At 44.3% G+C, this 13482-nt stretch overlaps 1 protein-coding gene across 4 annotated transcripts in view; it reads left to right on the plus strand.

Moving 5' to 3' along the window:
- Nr5a2 (nuclear receptor subfamily 5 group A member 2) overlaps window positions 1-13482 on the plus strand; it is a 136294-nt gene that overhangs the window by 82196 nt on the left and 40616 nt on the right. The window lies entirely within an intron of this gene.

Below are 13482 nucleotides of genomic sequence, written 5' to 3' on the forward strand. Positions count from 1 at the left end.
GAGCCAGTTGAGAAAAATCACCACTGCTTGGAATAAAAAAAGGATTAAGGAGATGGATTTTTATTGACTTCAAAGGAACAGATTTTTCTGCCTGTCCCTTGCTTGATTTCTGTATTTTGTTGGCTTAATAAAGCCAACTTAAATAAACTTTTGGCCAAGTCCATTTATTCTCTATTGGCAGACAGCTGAGGGAGGCAACTTCCCTTGAATGAAAAAAAAAATGCAGAAATCAGATTTACCAACATATGTTTTTTCTTTATTCTTCAGTTATAAGATAGTTGCAAATTCGTATCTTAAGAAATAAAAAATAAAACAAACTGCAAAGTAAAACAGATGTGTCTGCTCTCCAAAAAGGGCACTTCAGATTTAAAAATTCCTCTTGACAGCACCGCACAACTGTTGCTAATAAAGAAATAGTTTGAAGTAATAAGAGCTAATTTTTCATATGTAGTCATCATTTAAAATTAAAAAAAACTTTTTCATATTTTTGGAAAATGTGATAAATATAGCAAAAAACAAATGTTACTGAAAATTTACAAAGACAACAGGATTTTATAGATGTGGTGTTCAAAAGTTTGCAGTGCCAGGACTGGATCCCGTGTGGTTTATGCATGCACCACAATGAACCAGAAAGTTCCATTCAAGTGAGTCTGTGCCCGTGATCCCCCCGGCGCTGTTAGCGAATCCTGAGCGAGATAGCGCAGGCTGGCTTGCTGTAATCTCGCGGTCATTCCGGTTTATGGCAAATCTTAACCTTTTCTACTGGTGCATTTGATCAGTGATCAAATGGGAAATGTGGCAATGTGTGTGTCAGAAATCTCATGGCATCTTAGTAATAAAACATTTAGAGAGAGTCCTCTCACCTCTAAGGTATTTTAAATTAGCTAATGGGCTGGAGGATATTTGAAGAGGTACCCATGAAGCAAGAGCCACCTTCAGATCTCGTCACTTCTATGTTGCCTTTCACCGTTTCCCAAAATTATTCCATCCTCTGCCAGTCGTGGGTGGATCTAACATGTTTTGAAACTTTGAACTTTATTATCGATCGTCTTCCTGAATGACAAACTGACCTGAACCTCAATCACACATTCTGTCACCGAATAGGTGTGTCGGCTGCTTCGGGGGTGGAGGGCGCCAGCAGCCCAAATGCCTATTAAAACCGTGTGTACTTGTCTTTCTCCCTGCCCACCCACCCACTTTCTGTGGTGCTGGGCATCAAACCCAAGGCCCCCCCAGTGCTGAGTGCACACTCTGTCACTGAGCTACATCCCCAGTCTCTAAAAAGTGTCCACGTTTATTTAAGGATGAGGGTTTGACCATGAGCTGAGTTTGTTTGTTGAGACAGGGTCTTGCTGTGTTGTAGTTCATGCTGGCCTTGAACTCACTACCTAGCCCACCCTGGCCTTGAACATGTAGTGATCCTCCTGCCTCAGCCTCCCCAGTGCTAAGATTACAGGCATTCATGACCACACCTGGCAAGAGTTTGTTTTTAGAGAAGCAGAGGAAAACTAACTGGCCGTAAAATTTAGGTAGGTCCCGATTTATGAGTCAAAAATTCTCTTCCTCATAGAAACAATAGATAATTGATCTTTTTCAAAAATTTCAACTTTATTGAGCTATATGAATAGTCAACCTTTGGAATCCCAAGCTTATTTTATCTGTGAAGGAGAAAGAAACCATATGGAGTCACCCTTAAGACCCCAGTCCAAGTCCTAAGCTGCTGTCTCAAACCCCCGTGAATCTTGAGTCTGAGTCTGAAATCAAGTGGGTTCCAAAGGGGGACAAAAAAGAGGATTTTGTGGGCTGTCAGAGGCCGTGTTGAGATGGCTGCTGAGGTGGTTTCCATGTGAACAAGGAGCCAGCCTTTCCCAGACAGTTTGCTGAGAGAGGGCAGGGTGAGATCCCAAGGAGGCACAGATCCAACCCAAAGCAACGGCCCTGCCAATGGGAAGGTAAGAGCTCAGGCTGAGTGGGGAGCAGCTCATGGGTGAGTTCGGCCTGAGGGACTGAGTGAGGGAGGGCAGAGGGTGAGGAGTAGGTGAGAACCTGGCCACCTGCCCAACGAAGCACAGGCCTCGGATCCTGTCGAGCAGTGGAGCACTTACCGGTGTCCGACGCTGAGGCGGGCGCTGGGGAGGCAGTGTCTGCAAAAGCGTTTTGCGGAAGCGTTTCATTGGTCAGGCGAACGGGAGGCATTGCAGGGCTCTTAAAACCCAGGTGCAACGGTGGCTGGGGTTGAGTTGCGTTTCTGGTAGTGAGGGGGAAAGATCTGACCACTTCACGAGACGTGAAAGAGGTGAGGGACATGGACACGAAGGAGTTTGCAAAGCACAGGATGTGACAGGACTGGAGTGGGGAGATCTACAATGGGTCTCAGGATTCTGGACCCTTAGTGAGAAAGAAAAATCTGCAGAAACAGCATTCGATGTTTGAGGCAAAGTAAGATCCAGGCACAGCACCCACTTCTCACCCCCTGAAGTCATTTTTCACTGACCCTGACTCACAGTTGTAGGACAAGCTAAATGACAGGACTAAAATCAAGTCTTCCCCGCTATCTGACTCACAGTTGAATCAATGACCAAACGTCACTTGGTTACACTGCTCAAACAAGGAAAAGTAAGAAATTCCCTCCTCACACGCACTCTCTCCCCGTCCCTCTCCATCATAACACTGCGCTTTGTGTGATAGAACCTGGGGCCCAGCCTGTGCTTGTAACGTGTTCTGCGGTTCTGCCAAGGTACCGTGTTTGGCTGCCTGACTGAGATAATTGAATTGTGTTCACTGATAGCACAGCAGAAAAGGAGATATTCTGAGTTGGCCATTTAAAATTCATGACCCAAGAGAGGCCAAAATAACATTTTTAATATTTGTTTATTTGCTTTTTACTCCACCCTCTAACAAGGAATCAAAGTGACAGATGAAAGGAAATTTACAGTCTGTCACCCATCAGGGGAACATGAACCCTCCAGAGGAAGTGGTGATTGTGATTCTCTGTCATTGTGTATGCATTTTGGATAAGTAGAATTCCCACAACTTTATTACCCCCTGCAAACAAGGGCAGAACGGAAAAGCAGACTTAGTTTTGAAACGTGGCCAGGTACAGTGGTACACGTCTGTAATCTCAACACTCAGGAGGCAGAGGCAAGAGGATCACAATGAGTTCAAGGCCTGCCTGGGATACATAGGGAGAGCCTCCCCCAAAAGGCAGCATCTTGAATAATGCCAGAGAGCTCTCTGGAAGACCCAGTCTCAGAAAACTCGCCTGCACTTGAGATGTGACTTTTTGGCTAAATTATCTCTAATCACCTATCATGATTAATTTGGTAATGGCTTGGTTTTGAGTTTAAATACATCCATTTATTCATGTATTTTATTAGTAAGCATTTTGTAGGTCCTTCCTGTGTACCAAGCAATGTTTTAAAGCCTGGCACAGCAAGAAAACAGGACAATTTCTAACTTTAGTGGAAAAGGAGCATTGAATTCTACCGCTCAGAAGCAGTTGCAGACCAGAGCAGTCCCATTCAGGGGAGCTAGTTCAAGCCCATCAACAATATAAATGTGATGTCAATGCTCAAAGCTACGCGTAAGCAGCACGTGCCAGCTAAGATGCCATCCAGATGTCACTTGGCCTGGAGATTTTCTTAGCCTGGAGACTCAATAGCTGAATGCTGCTGGACTTGTTTTTGTTTTGTTTTGGTTTTTTTGTTTTTGGAGACAGGGTCTCACTATGTAGTTAAGGCTGACCTGTATGTAGCACAGGCTGGTCTCGAACTCACAGCGATCCTCCTGCCTCAGCCTCCCGAGTGCTGGGATTACAGGCGTGCGCCACCACGCCCGGCCTGAAAGCTGCTGGACTTGTATTTTAAATATCCCGGGTGGCAAAAGTAAGAACTAGAAGCAGATTATTATGTCCTATTTCCTCTAATGAGTATCCTTGATTTGTTGTAGCTAATTCTCTTTTCTGGTCAGCCAATATTTCTGAAAGCATGTCTTATATGTAACTAAGTTACATCAACTGTCATTTTCTTTGAGTTGAGAAGATTTCCCAAGTCAAAAAAGTGGCTCACATTTGGTTCAAGTCCCCTTAAACTTACACTTTCTAGCTCCCCTGAATGGGACTGCTCTGCTCTGCAAGAGCTTCTGAGCGGTAGAATTCAATGCTCCTTTTCCACTGAAGTTGAAAACTGTCCTTTGTTTTCTTGCTGTGCCAGGCTTTATTTAGAACATTGCTTGGTACACAGGAAGGACCTACAAAATGCTTACTAATAAAATACATGAATAAATGGATGCATTTAAACTCAAAACCAAGCCATTACCAAAGTAATCAGGATAGGTGATTGGAGATAATTTAGCCAAAAAATCACATCTCAAGTGCAGGCGAGTTTCCTGAGACTGGGTCTTCCAGAGAGCTCTCTGACTTACCTCTGCGGTCGGTTCTCCTTCTCCTAGGTTGTGAGAGGAAATGTTGATGCGTAAGGTCTTTGGAGGAAGAATACAGGTGACATACGCACTTCTGTTACAAGCAAATGAAAGACCAGACTTTCAGCCTGTGATCAGTAACAATAATTGATGAGTGTTCTACTTTTCCTCCCTGTTCTTGACAGAGTCTTATTTCTAGTAAAACACATGGGGAATATCTTGTCTTTACTCATCGTGGGCGCTCCTTGCTTCGTGCTAGATCTTCAATGTGTGGGGATGGCATTTGATTATACCTTCACGTGGCCCAGCCAAGAGTCCTCCTCCTCCAAGCCAGTGCCACAGGGAAGACAGGCTGTGGTCAGGGCGTGACTCAACCACTCAGTTGGGAGAGAGTTTCTGCCCCTCAGCCCTCTCTGGACTGCTGAGGGCATCATGCCGGGACGTTCCTGGTGGAAGACTTGTTCGCTTCACACACCCAGGTTTAATTTGGGCATGCTGCGATTTCAGAGCACAGCTTGAAACTTGAGGAATTAAGTGCATGATCTCAAATATGCTGCGGGGTTCCTAGGACAGTGTTTATGAGGCTTGATCATGTAGGAAAGACCTCTCTAATGATAATTTGGAAGAAAAACATGAGACATTGTAAGACCAAGGAGAACATTTTTCACCTTGTCTGGTGTGGTTCCTGTAAACTAGTCAAGTCTAACAGGAAACAAAGGGGGCACTGTATGGGAAGCACAGGCCCTTTATCTATCAGATTAATAAACTATAAGGTCCACAAACAATGTATGCTTTACTCCTTATATACACCCTGACAGATATGGGCTTTTAACAGATATTTATAGCATTTGCTAATGAAAGTATGCTTTTCCTCCCAACTGCTGGTCTAAATATATAAATATATATATATGGAAACAGGAAGCTAGTTATAAAATCTAATACTACTAATACAAACAAAATTTGGAGAAAGGCAGGCTAGAAAAAGATCTTACGGATAATAGAGAATCTGGCACCTTGATTTTAGAGAGTAAAGATATTACTCTGGATATTATGACGGAGGCTATAGATAATATGGAGATTAGACATTGTTCTTTACATTTATAAAGAAAAGATTAAATGGGGTTAATTACTGTTGATTAGCATTTAGGTCCCATTTGAAATTGTGACACTAGAGGGTCAGATGCCAAAATGATCCATAGAAAGAAGAGCTGGTAGGTAGGTAGTACTTTCCTTAAATAGTGGTACTAATAAGGTATCTTTAAGTGAGCAAATCTCTTAGTTTCTTCCCAAGAGAGGGAAGGGATGCAGAACACCGCCACCAGATTTTTGTAGTCAAAGAGACAAAACTAGTGATTTGGTCAACATTTTAGCCTCTCAGCAGGATCTGGTCTAAACAATCCTAACAACCCATGAGTACTTTCTCCACTGCCACGTTGTCCTCTTCACAGCCACCTGAAAGCATTAATCAGGATATTTAAATCCCACCTACTTACTAAGCATTTATATAGGCAGAATGCTGTAAGGAAATAGGAAAATCATCAGAGGAAGTAGACCAAAGAGAAAGCCAACCTCTATTGGGAAAAAGCAGGGAACCATGACATGAATTCCAGTCTTTATTGAATATATACTGAGTGTGGTCATTCCTCAAGATCCTGGATACAGATTGATTTCTCTTTTATACAAGAGACTCGCATGCGCTCAACTGTATTACATAAAATGATGTAGCATTTGCACATAACCTAAGCACATCCTCCTGAATACTTCAAATCGCCTCTAGAGTATGTACTTGTAATACTTGATGCAGTATAAATTAGAGGCAAATAGTTGTACTATATTGTTTAATGGGGGAAAAAAGAAAAATGTATTTGAGCTCAAGACAGACGCAGATGGTTTTCAGAGGATGTGGAACCTATGGGTACAAAGGTCTGACTAATTACACTGCTTTGAATTCTCTTGGTCTCAGAATACACCCTAAGTTTTTAATAGTCTGTACCTGATCCCCACGTTTCAGAGCTTATAGAAAGCATTTGTCACACAGGTCTGGTACCTCTCTGTTCTGAGACTTCCTTCATACAGCTTATTGTTGCCTCTTAGGTTTGACGTGCACGTGGGGTCAGGCGGGGTCAGGCGCTAGACATGAGAAAAACAATTGATCATAGGCTGTAATTACTTATGTATCTATATTAGCATCTATTTAGGCTCTTCTCGGTGATTAACAAGATGGCCATCCTCTTCCTCTCTGGTGATCGATCATTATCTATAAAAACCCAAAGTTAGAAAAAGGTGGAGACACACTTACCTGTACACGCAGGTGGATGAAGGTCTGTGTGGGAAAAGGAGTGGGGAGGCGAGTGTTCTACAAATCTATCTTTGCATCGTCTTCCACCTCCTCAGAGAGGTTTTTTTCCCATTGTTTGTTTTTGTGTTGTCTGTTGGTGGAATTAGAGATTAAAGCCAGGGCCTTTGCCCTGAGCTACAACGCCACCCCTTGTGGAAATTTTTTATCGAGAGACAGGGTCTCGCAGTCCCCCTGCCTGGCAGAAAGCAGAAGGGTTGTAGGCAAGCGCCACCACGCCCTGCCCGAGAGGGTGTTGATTGTGACCCCACTGACTGCGTGGAGCTGACACTCCTGTGAACAGTTACTGTGAACGGTAAAGAAAACTGCAGAAAATGTTGATGACTTCAGCCCTCGGAATAAGGAAATTTACTTCCACTGGTTAGTTTTCCAATAACCTTTAGTTTCTGATATGATAGTTTTTTGTTTTTTTGTTTTGTTTTGTTTTATTTTTCTGCCTATTTGAATTTTGTCCAATAATTCTTCCACTTCGACAGCCAAATGAAGACCTAGTGCTCACTGGCTCTTCACCTTAGGACACCATTTGTCCTCTGACTTTCGATAATCAACCTGGCAAAATTCACTGGCAAAGCTTTTTTGAAGAACAGCTGTTAAAGCAAAATGCCAGTGCAGGAGACTGGCTTCGAGTGGCCCAGGCGGTCTCTGCAGAGCCTAAGATTCCAGCATTGGCCATCATATATGATACATAAAAAATTTGAAAAGTAAAGGCTTTATACATGGGCAAAGAATTCCAGAGCAGGTATTGATCTCCCATCTCACTTAACAAGAGACAGCAGGGACTTGTAGAAATGTAAACATTCGGTCGTACAGTGCGAAATATAAAAGGTTCCTGGGTTAACATCAGCTGCAAAACCATGGTTCTATGACTGTAGCCCCTTTCTGCTTCCTTGATGCCCATCTTTAAGGGAGGACTTTCACTGGTCGGAAAAGGCTATCAAGAAGCTGCCCCAAAGGCTGCTGTGTCCCATTCTGTGAGGAGAAAAGTCTGGCTGTGCACAACCTCTTCACCCTGTCTGTTCAGTGGCTGTCTACCCTGGGAAGAACAGGCTTCCCTTGGAGCCCTGGGCCTAAATTGGTGCAGCAGCTGCAACTCCATCTGCTAATCCAAATCCAGAAATCAGTGAGGCATTGGAGCAGAAATCACGAGCTGGTTTTCTCCCATCTTCTATGGACATGAAATGGCTTTCCGGGCCACCTGATGATTGGCTAGTTATAGAGTTGTCTGCTTAGGAAAGGAGCATTTTCTAGCACGGACTATGCTCAGGGTTCTGCATTCTGTCCCTTCCTAAGCTCTGAACCTGCAGGAGGGGTGTTGGGGGGGCACAGGTAGAATCCTAGGGTCCCTTCCACTCAGCAGTTTGAGTCACCTAAAAATACCATAGACATAACTTTGGAGGAAGGAATGCAGGGGGTTACAAAAACAAAGAGGCTTGGCGCCTTGATGGGGATTTTACTTGTTTCCATTTTGCTGTCATACAAGGTATCCCTGTTGTGTCTAAGAAAAGCCACAGAAACAAAGGGAAGAATTGATTTTTTACAACATTAAACCCAGTTGATGAAAGACGTTCACAAATCCAACAGAGAAATTTGATCACAGTGATTAAACTCTATGTTTGCAGCGCCTAAAGCAAAATGAACCATTCACTCACTGTATAAATCCAAGGATGGCAACACCCTGTGTATCACTTGCTAGAAAGCCAATCTAGAAAGCAAAAGAGACACATATTCTCTAGTGCCCTGCTTGGCTGCTTTGCTCCAGAAGTGAAGGCTTCAGAGGGGTTGAAAACTAGCAAAACTCTCAATCTATGCACCACCATTTGTGGCTTAATACTAAGATCATTCAGAAACAAACATTAGAGTCTAATGTCATAAAATTCTGAGGTGGAGCCTGATAGGAGGTGGTCCGGAACCACAAGCCCAGCCATCCCACTGTGAAGCAGTCGCCCTTTCTGGGCCCATCACAGTATTTGCTGCATTGCAACTTTTCCTCTAACTGAGGCCACACAGTCACCTGCCACCACCCTCGCGGCCAGCCTTCCTGTGTGTACTCAGACCCCTCACATCGTGGCTTAAATTGTTCCTCATAAAGTCAGATAAGCAAAAGAACTATCCTGGGGTTCATCTTACCATTAGCATGCAGTCTCAGTTTCTACCTTTACATCTGTGATATTCTAATTTAGAAAAACACTCACTAGACACTTGTCAAATAACCACGCGTTATCTTCATACTAATGCCTTGTTCCTGTGTTGGCTGCCGAGGGTAAAGCTGGCAAATAAGCATTTCCTAAAATTTATGTAATCATTTGAAATTCAGAAAGCATTGATTAGCATTCAAGAGATACCACTGCTCAATATTTACACCATAGAGATTTGGCAGAGGTAAATAATGGCACATAAAGTTGATGTTTGTCTTAATTAAAGGCTGTATAATAGGCATTGTGTGGGTTTTTTTTTTCTTTCGGTGAGCAAAGCAGTTTAGCAATGACCAGATAATTCATTTTGGAGTTCTAGGTTTGAACCTAATCAATAGTATTCACAGCCAGGGAAGAAGTGATTATCATTTGTTATCTGTCGCCACAAGAATGTAATCGCCCAAATAGCATTTATTTAAGCATATTTCTGAGTGGCTTATGTCTAAAAGTATTTATCATATTTTGGTTGTTCACACTAATACTGTCACTTTGCTAACTGCTGCTGTTCAGTGAGATGATTTTTCAGAGGCAGATTGGCCTGGCAATTTGAGAATAACCAGCTAGGGAAAGGAATCGAGGTGCTCCTCACTCTGGGGGACACTTTCCCCACATTAGCCATGCAAACCATTCTGTTAAAGCCTCACAACAAAGAGGCCTCTTGGTGCTGTGCAGAACCGGCCTGTGGTAGCAGTTAGCTCAGATCTGCATGCCAGGGAACTCTGGACAGGCAAGGGCCTGGGGTCTGTTCTACAGCGGAGCAACGAGCGACTCACTCTGCATCATTAGTTAAACCTGGCCCCTAGTTTACTGCAAAAATATGAGGAATCCAATCTTAGGTTCCAGCTGTATTTGGCTAAGAGGGTTAAATTCCAGACAGACCCATCCAATGCAAGAACAAGAACAATTATGAAAGAAAGAGGCTTCGCACTGTTTTAAAACACTAAATTCCACAAAATATACTGAGCACCCACCAGGCGAGACCATTGTATCAGGCAACACACAGCCATTCCCAAGACAAGTAAACTCGGTATGATATCGAACCACACGTTAGAGCTTGGGGACCCTGCTGTCTCCAAGGCTGCACCTAGAGGACAGTCCAGAACCTGCCGGCCACCCAGACACAGCCAGCACACGCCCCCCTTGTGTTCCTTCCACATGTGTCACTGAGAAGGCATCCGTGTGGCCAGACCTGGCCGTCATCCGAGGTGTGAAGATAGGGCCGGGGGCTGTGTGTCTCCAGGAGGCACTGCCCTGTAAGCTATGAAAAAGACCCCGCGCACATTGCATGTTATGACACGAAGGCTCAACTGTGGGTGCGTCAGCGGGTGGGCCGATCTTTGGAAAGGAACATCTCAGCTGTGGTCTCTCTACCTCGCACGCTCCCAAGTACACAAAGCTCTGTGCCGCCTGTAAAGGTCGGAGTGACCTGACTGACGACGCCAAGCTCAAATGAGGACATTGTGTCGAGTAAGGGCCGTCACCACTGTCTACTCCAGAGCTTCTTTAACCTCTCCAAATTGAAACTGCACCCACAAAACCCAGACTCCCCGCTGGTCCCTCGCTCTAGCTCATACAGCTGCCATTGTTTTCCAGGCGGGACTTGATTTAGGAAGTAGGGCTTACATCTAATATTATCCTTCGCGTGTAACATAACATTGAAGTTACAGTTGTCTTACAGAAGAATGTGCACGGCTGATACACCCAAGGCCATACAGTAGGAGGCTGGGAAAGCCCATGGCCCAACCAGATTCATCAGCTCCTCCTGCATCACTCTGTATACCTCAGAGCAAAGGAAGTCTTCTCCTTTGGGTCTGAAAGAATATGTGTAGCCAGGAGTGAGGGAGGGGAGAGGTGTTCGAGACTAGCTCTTGTAGGGAAGTAGTGAGGCGGTATCACATCCCGGGACTGGTGCAGGATTGAATTCAGGTTTGTTTTTGTTTTTTAATTTGGTACTGGGGATCAAACTCAGGACCTTGTGCTATGATTCAGGAGGCCAAACCACTGAGCTAAATCCCTGGGCCCTTAGTTTTTATTGTGAGACAAATTGCTAAGTTGCCCCTGGTGGGCTCAGCTGAGACCAGGCTGCCCAGGGCCCTGGGATCACAGGTGAGCGTCAGTTCATCCAGCTGAATTCACACTCTTGCTCTGCCTCATTTTTTTTTTTTTTCTTTTGGTAGCAGGGATCGAACTCAAGTCCTTAAGCTTGTGAGGCAGTCGCCAGAACCACTGAGCTAAATCCCCACCCCGTGCTCTGCCCTCATCTTAAGGAACTTCTATCACCACATGTTCCCCATCTATAAAATAAAAATACTCACGATCCACCTAGAGTGTCCTTGTGAGGATTAAATGTGCTTAGAACACAGCCCAATGCCTGGCACATTCTACCAGGCAGTGACTATTATTCGGCACATTTATATTGGCACCAGTGATGTAAATGAAACCCGCTTTTGGGAAAATGCCTTTTCTCGGGTATAATCCTCCGGACCGCACTTATGAAAAGGCTCACTCCCGTGTTAGCAGAGCTGATCTATGAACTCCATACCCAGACCGCGTTTAAAATCTTTGACCCCCTAGCCAAAGGCATCATTCTCACCATGGATATTTGGAAATTTGTGAGAGGAAGCAAACCCTTTTTTTCTTCTACCATTCACCCCAAAGTCAAATACTAAATTTTCCTCCGTTGACGCTGGCCCTGGATGCTGCGCCCCCACCTGCTTGTACCTGGAAATGTCCTTTTTCAGCTTTTTAGAATTGTGACCGCTTCTTATTTAATTCAAGCTGCCTAAAGAGATTATCATTCTTCTTAGCTAGAGATGGTTTCAAACATCCAAAGTGGAAGGTTTCACTTGGAGAAGCTTGTGTCTTTTGGAACTAAAACCCTAGATAACATCCTTCAAGGGAATTGTCAGAATTTGAGAACTGAAACCCCAGAGAAATTTTGATTTTTAACGAAGTTTGCATAAAAATAACCCATAATGATGTGGTTCTTTATGCTAATTAATAATAACATCAGCAGATCCTCCCACCCTGGTATTGCCAGCCTCGGTCTCAAGTAACTAAAGAAGAGCAGGAGAATAAGGAGCAGAGAGCAAAACATAAAACTACATGTTCTGAAATATGCTCATAGTTCACAGATGTGGACGTCCAAGTCCAGGGTCCCGAGTTCCGCCAGCTAAAATCAGAGAAGTGGGCCCAGAAAGGACGCAACCAGATGTGACAGCGCCCCAGTGATGGTGGGCGCGTCCCATGCTCATGCGCACCAGGGTCCAGCGGCAGGGGGCTCAGTTCGAGGTTTCCTCCTCTGAGAAGTCCTCCCCTAGCAATACACACACACACACACACACACACACACACACACACACACACACACACACACACACACACACACACCTTCCTCTGACTTCTTACTGCTCCATACAAGTCTCTGTGGATAATATTATTTTGTAATTGTGCTGTATGTCCCACAGCTCAAATGCCAGCCCTTTTTCTGCTCCTAGCACTTAGCATCACGCTTGGGACACAGTACATATTAAAAGGCGATACTTGCTTGATAATCATGATAATAGCTACATTTTACTGCTCTCTACGAACAGAGAGCACCTTAGGCACATTTTGAATCTTCACAGTGATCCTTAGAAGACAGGTAACACTATCCATTCTTGTTGGGCTGTCTTTTCCTCAGATCAACAAAAGTCAAACATAAAATCACTGGGCTGGTAAGCAATAGACCGAGATCCGCACGCTTCTCATACCGAAGTCTCGATTCGCTCCACTGCTCGCTGCTCCCTCTGCGGTTAATCGATGGAGTCTGCGCTGCCCGCACTCTCCAGCTGCTTGTCATCTCCGAGGATGTTAACTCACTCTAAGTAGATCAATCAGGGCTCCGGGGAGAATCTGCTCTTTCTGGGTCTTACTTGAAGGTACGAGGCTGAGTACCAATCCTAGCTTGTTAAGCAGTTAGCAGTCCTCATTTCTGATCCCCCACTCAAAACCCGCAACCACTATCTCAGCTGGACCAGCTCTCTGTGTCCCAGTTTTAGGAATGCAATAGCAAGTTTGTCACGGCACAGCCAGAAGCACTTTGGAAGGGATAAGTGTGCTATCCCATGTGCTGCACATTTTCCTTGTAATGTGGAGAAGCTCCCGGCATCACAAACCTTTCTTCTGGGCTGAATCGGATCATTGGCCCGAGGTCCTGAGTCTGATGATTAATAGATTCTCCCTTCCCTAAGACTGCCAGCTTCACACAGAGAACTGGACTCAAGAGTGTGGGACAAGAGGAAGTGGCAATTAAAACCCGAATTTGTGTCATTTTCAAGAATATCAAAGTCGGTGTTTTACTGGGAAGTTCTTAGTATGTTCCTGATACTCCTATCAGGATAGGATTTTTGTAATTAGCAATTTCTTCTCAATTTTTTTAAAGTTGTTTTTGTTGGCCACAAGAAATTGTGGGGCGAATTGAATAACCACATGTGCTGGCTTTTGTCCAGAACAACCCCTATCAGAAAAGGACCA

This window comes from Fukomys damarensis, unplaced genomic scaffold, assembly GCF_012274545.1.
Source record: "Fukomys damarensis isolate Sample0158 unplaced genomic scaffold, DMR_v1.0_HiC HiC_scaffold_11, whole genome shotgun sequence".
NCBI lineage: Eukaryota > Metazoa > Chordata > Mammalia > Rodentia > Bathyergidae > Fukomys > Fukomys damarensis.